The 6,629-nt window shown below is 39.1% G+C and overlaps 1 pseudogene; it reads left to right on the top strand.

The window, feature by feature from the left end:
* The first annotated feature begins 269 nt into the window (after positions 1–269).
* LOC145060534 (L-type lectin-domain containing receptor kinase VIII.1 pseudogene) lies at positions 270–1,088 on the top strand (annotated as a pseudogene).
* Positions 1,089–6,629: the final 5,541 nt, after the last annotated feature.

Below are 6,629 nucleotides of genomic sequence, written 5' to 3'. Positions count from 1 at the left end.
CTAAGTGAAGGGCAATTCAGTCATTTCACTTCCACAGGGACCATTTATGAAGTTTTACCTTATTTTAAAAAAGAAAAAGAAAAAATATACAATTATTTAATATTAAAGGGTCCCACCCCCCCTCTCTCTCTCACACACACACACACCATCTTCTCTCTCTCTCTCTCTCTCTCTCCACAACTGTGCTGTAATCTCGTGATTGATTGATCGAGTTCATCTGTAGTCTCAAGAATTCTCCATGGAAGTTCCTCAGATCTAGCTCACAAACAATGTCTTCTTCTTCAATTTTTAGCACAGACACCCTTTTCATTATGTTTTACTCTCTGCTTTTCTTTTGTTTTTCCGGCAATGCGGACACCGGAACCACCACATTTGACTTCCAAACACTTACTCTCACAAGCTTGAAGTTCCTCGGCGACGCTCACTTGTTCAACAACAGTGTCAGACTCACCCGAGATCTCCTCGTCCCTAACTCTGGCGCCGGCACGGTTTTGTACAACAAGCCCATTAGATTCCAGCGACCTGGGAGCCCTAATCCGGCGAGTTTCTCAACGTATTTTTCATTCTTGATTGTTAATTTGAATTCGGGTTCGATTGGAGGTGGTTTGGATTTTGTCGTATCGTCGAACGATGAAGATGTCGGCGACGCTGGTGCGTATTTGGGTATTCCTACCGGCGTTGTTGCTGTTGAGTTTGATACTCTAATGGACGCCGAGTTTAAAGATGTTAATGGGAATCATGTGGTTTTGGATCTTGACTCCATGGTTTCTTCCCAAGTTGCCGATTTGGACTCCATTGAAGTCAATTTACGAAGTGGCACTCAAGTCAATTCGTGGATAGATTATTCAAGTTCAACTCAGCAACTCAACATCTCTATTTCGTATTCCAACACAAAACCCAAATCACCTCTCTTATCAATCACCACCAATCTCAATCGATATGTAAATGAGTTTATGTTTGTCGGATTTTTCGGGTCAACTCAGGGAAGCACAAAAGTCCACTCGATTGAATGGTGGAGTTTCACCTCTTCTTTCGATGATCAAGATACAATTACAAAACCCAGTCCAAATCTACCGGTGGGTGGTTGAGGGTAACAGTGTGACATCCCCAAAATCACGGCCAGAAAAGACCGGTTTGTTTATGCTTTGTTTAAAAATCAGAGTAACATCATTTTATAAAATGTTGCGGAATTTGTTCCCAGAAAAACATGGTAAATACGTTATTAAAACATTTTCGAAGAAACGTATTTATTTCATTTTAAAACGTTTGGGGTGTCATCATTAATACAGAAACATAAGCATAAACAGAACTTACATTTGTTTACACTAGTGATCTACATCTCTTTAAATCTCTCAGTGTAATGTGACTTCATATCAACACCTGTGATATAAATAAACTGAGTGGGTCAGGTTGGGAAACCTGGTGAGTACATAGGGTTTTCAACCCACAATAATATAATTATTATGTTTAAACAATCAAGCAATTAAACCCAATTACCCATCCCCATTATCTTCTTTACTCTTAAGGATCTACCCTAAGAATCAGCTATTTCTCGTTTATTAATTCCTAAGGATTATCCTAAGGAATCGGCACGAAGTCCATCGTTACCAAAGCTTATAGATTACAACTGGTGAACACGTAGTCCAAAATATCTGGTAAACACTTAGTTCAAAAGTAACTAGTGAACACACTTAGTTCAAAATACCTAGTGAACACACTCAGTTCAAAGATACGTAGTGAACACACTCAGTTCAAAGATACCTAGTGAACACACTCAGTTCAAAGATACCTAATGAGCACCAAATTCAAAAAACCTACAGGTTATGAGCCTGCTAGCGTTCCACCGGACTGTCAAGTATCGTCCATAGTCATCATCTATACTCCACTAGATGACTGGATCACCGACAACATTGATGTCTTCCATCGTGTTATCACAAAACAACTATTTCATCTACCCATGTTTTACCCAACACATTTTGTAGATATAAAATACATATACAGTTTAAATCATTTAAAACATCTATAAAAATCTTTCACCCAGCATAGACAGCAAGTATTCAGACAATATGCACACACATCACGTAATTTATATTAAAATACTTCATATCTATGTGTAAGATGAAAGGGACCATGTACTCACCTGAGTAGGTGGTGACTCAGCACTCGAACAACGTTTCGATACTTTCAAAACAATTTCCTTCGATAAAACCTAGTATCAATACCACTAGGGTTTAGTCTAACGATAACCGCGACAAACTAATAGTCTGACTATTATTATTATTATTATATAAGCGTTAAATAACACTCAATATAACTCATAATAATAGCTCAAATACTCATTATAAGTTCCTAATATGTTACTATATTAAAACATAAGTTATACTAAAGATAGGTTAGGCGTAGCTCACTTACAGCGGGTTTTCTCGAAAACCGGGCTTCGCTGGAGCAGCGTTCCCGAGCCGAAAGGCTCTTTTCTCGGGACTACGGGAGCCTCGGGGCTTCCTTCGGGTGCTAGGGGGTTTACCTAGGCTTTTAGGGGGGGTTAGGGGGCTAGAGAGAGAGTATAGAGAGAGAAAGAATAGTTTAGGAAGGTGTGTAAAATGAGGGAACCTGACGCCTCTATTTATAGGGGTGCTGACCGGTCTACTCGCCGAGTAGGGGGGACCTACTCGCCGAGTTGGTCCATGTGGTGGCCTTCTGGTGGTGCCACGTGTCCAATTCTGGTGGTGCCACGTCACCCCCTATCGCGTATCAGTCTTCGAACTTAGAAAAATCATAACTCTCGCATACGAGCTCCGTTTTCGACGTTCTTTATATCCACGTGTAGGTAAAATCAAGATCTACAACTTTCATTTAGACTCCGTCGGCTAATTCTCGACCGATCTCAAATTTAACAGTAGGAGGCGTTTAGACTGTTAAATGACCGCGAAGAATTCGTAACTCCTTCATACGAACTCCGTTTTCGTTCGTCTTTTTACCGTTGAGTTCCTATTAATGAGATCTTCAACTCTCATTTAGGTCACGTAAGCCAAAAACCGCTCGAACTAAAATTCGAGTTTCGGGCCGTGCACTGCTAAGCTCAATCTTAGAAAAATCATAACTTCCTCATACGAAGTCAGATTTGGGCGTTCTTTTTATCGACGCTCTTAGTTTAACATATTCTACAACTTTTAGTTTAGATTGCTAAGTCTAAATCTCGCTCTATCGTAAATTCACTATTTACGCTTCCCGGTGTTGTGCCGGTTTTGCCGTAAAACTTCGACGGGTCATAACTTCTTCGTTATAACTCGGATTTCGGCGTTCTTTATATGTACATAAACCTTGTGACATATTCTACAACTTGATTAAGATTATTTATTCTAAATAATCTTTTGTCTAAAAGTCGTTTTCAACCCCTATTGCCTCTAATTTGACTAGCCCGGATCTACGGGCATTACAATTATCTCCCCCTTAGGATGATTACGTCCCGGAAGCATCAACGAAACATGGTCGTATAATGACTCCATACGTCATCTCTTCATCCTAGGTAATCATTATAACTTCTGTATTCCTTCAAGTCTATCTCTCAGACTCATTGACTGTAAGCAGTACTCGATCGTGTACCTGCTCTCTACCTCAGGCTAGACTCCCAATTATGACCTTCAAGTCATAATCTCAATCCTTACTGGATACGAACTTGAGATGATTTCTTTTATTACTACTATGGATCGATGTGTCATGTTCTAATGACCTATCATCGTATGTTGCAACACTTAGTCTTAGGTCTCTTAGAGTTCAATTCTAAAACAGACTATGCCTTCCTTCATGTTCTAATGTGATATAATCACACTTTAACATTTGGCATTTCTAGCTACCAACTTCTTTAACAACGAGCGCGATATTTCTATTGATCGCTTTGATTTCAATCGTTTGGTTTAAGTCGGACGCTACATCGATCTTGATTTTCTAAACCACATAGCATACTTAGCGTAGCCGGACTCAATTCGATATGACCACTAGGGTCGGAACATTAACAATCTTCTTAGTCATTACCGAAACGATGGTAACGACACACTAGAATAAAACGAAATTAATTACTAGCTTCTTGGTAACCTTGTGACTTTCCCTGATCCAAGTGTGAGTCCTGTGCTTCCGGTAGTATAGGCCTCTACTACCATTCACACCTACTCATACTCGTCCCAAGTGTTGTCTCGCAGTCCCCAAGTCCTAAAATCACAAAACAATTTAACACATACGAGTGTGTCTAAATAATCATAAAAAAAAATTTCCCTAAACTCTACTAGGACTTTTTTCCATGCGTATCTTCAATCATCAATTCTGCTTCAACTCGGTTGGTGATGGAAATTCCAGATGATAGGAAAACTTTAGGAATTACACTAATCATTCTATCCTCCCGCCAATCAAATGTGTACATTCAGATGTACCGTACTTCTCTAGACGTATTGATTTTATCAGACGTATTCTAAAGGCAAGATACCTCTCTTATGATATCTTCTGATAGGCATCATTCACTATCATAAGCCTTTTCATTTCCACTATTTACATAATTTGCTACCAGCCTTCACCAGGACGTTACGTTCACGGAAACATGCGTTTAGTGCATCAAGACGAGAATATAGATAAAGAAGATTTAGACGTGTAAACCTCCTTATTAATCCAAAAAGTTACATGCTAGTTCTAATATCGTAATTAAACGTTTAGAAACCTGAGCACATAAAATTTCCAGATCCGGTCGGCAATAGACCATAGATCCGAACAAATAACAGCATATCAGGCACACACATTTAGCACATAAAAGCAACTTAGGCATCATTCCTAAAATAAGCTAGTGCTCACACCTCACAATCATCGCTTAGCATTCTAAGTTTAAGTCTAGAAATAAATCCATATTCCTAGTTCGCTTAAACTAATGCTCTGATACCAACTGTGACATCCCCAAAATCACGGCCAGAAAAGACCGGTTTGTTTATGCTTTGTTTAAAAATCAGAGTAACATCATTTTATAAAATGTTGCGGAATTTGTTCCCAGAAAAACATGGTAAATACGTTATTAAAACATTTTCGAAGAAACGTATTTATTTCATTTTAAAACGTTGGTCATCGTTAATACATAAACATAAGCATAAATAGAACTTACATTTGTTTACACTAGTGATCTACATCTCTTTAAATCTCTCAGTGTAATGTGACTTCATATCAACACATGTGATATAAATAAACTGAGTGGGTCAGGTTGGGAAACCTGGTGAGTACATAGGGTTTTCAACCCACAATAATATAATTATTATGTTTAAACAATCAAACAATTAAACCCAATTACCCATCCCCATTATCTTCTTTACTCTTAAGGATCTACCCTAAGAATCAGCTATTTCTCGTTCATTCATTCCTAAGGATTATCCTAAGGAATCGGCACGAAGTCCATCGTTACCAAAGCTTATAGATTACAACTGGTGAACACGTAGTCCAAAATATCTGGTAAACACTTAGTTCAAAAGTAACTAGTGAACACACTTAGTTCAAAATACCTAGTGAACACACTCAGTTCAAAGATACGTAGTGAACACACTCAGTTCAAAGATACCTAGTGAACGCACTTAGTTCAAAGATACCTAATGAGCACCTAATTCAAAAAACCTACAGGTTATGAGCCTGCTAGCGTTCCACCGGACTGTCAAGTATCGTCCATAGTCATCATCTATACTCCACTAGATGACTGGATCACCGACAACATTGATGTCTTCCATCGTGTTATCACAAAACAACTATTTCATCTACCCATGTTTTACCCAACACATTTTGTAGATATAAAATACATATACAGTTTAAATCATTTAAAACATCTATAAAAATCTTTCACCCAGCATAGACAGCAAGTATTCAGACAATATGCACACACAACACGTAATTTATATTAAAATACTTCATATCTATGTGTAAGATGAAAGGGACCATGTACTCACCTGAGTAGGTGGTGACTCAGCACTCGAACAACGTTTCGATACTTTCAAAACAAGTTCCTTCGATAAAACCTAGTATCAATACCACTAGGGTTTAGTCTAACGATAACCGCGACAAACTAATAGTCTGACTATTATTATTATTATATAAGCGTTAAATAACACTCAATATAACTCATAATAATAGCCCAAATACTCATTATAAGTTCCTAATAATGTTACTATATTAAAACATAAGCTATACTAAAGATAGTTTAGGCGTAGCTCACTTACATCGGGTTTTCTCGAAAACCGGGCTTCGCTGGAGCAGCGTTCCTGAGCCGAAAGGTTCTTTTCTCGGGACTCAAGGAGCCTCGTGGCATCCTTCGGGTACTAGGGGTTTACCTAGGCTTTTAGGGGGGGGGGGGGTTAGGGGGCTAGAGAGAGAGTCTAGAGAGAGAAAGAATAATTTAGGAAGGTGTGTAGAATGAGGGAACCCGACACCTCTATTTATAGTGGTGCTGACTGGTCTACTCGCCGAGTAGGGGGGACCTACTCGCCGAGTTGGTCCATGTGGTGGCCTTCTGGTGGTGCCACGTGTCCAATTCTGGTGGTGCCACGTCACCCCTATCGCGTATCAGCCTTCGAACTTAGAAAAATCATAACTCTCGCATACGAGCTCCATTTTCG

This window comes from Lactuca serriola, chromosome 6 (genome assembly GCF_051521515.1).
Source record: "Lactuca serriola cultivar US96UC23 chromosome 6, Lser_US96UC23_V15, whole genome shotgun sequence".
Taxonomy (NCBI): Eukaryota; Viridiplantae; Streptophyta; class Magnoliopsida; order Asterales; family Asteraceae; genus Lactuca; species Lactuca serriola.
Note: the sequence above shows the minus strand (reverse complement) of the source record. Positions and strands in the feature narration are given on the sequence as shown.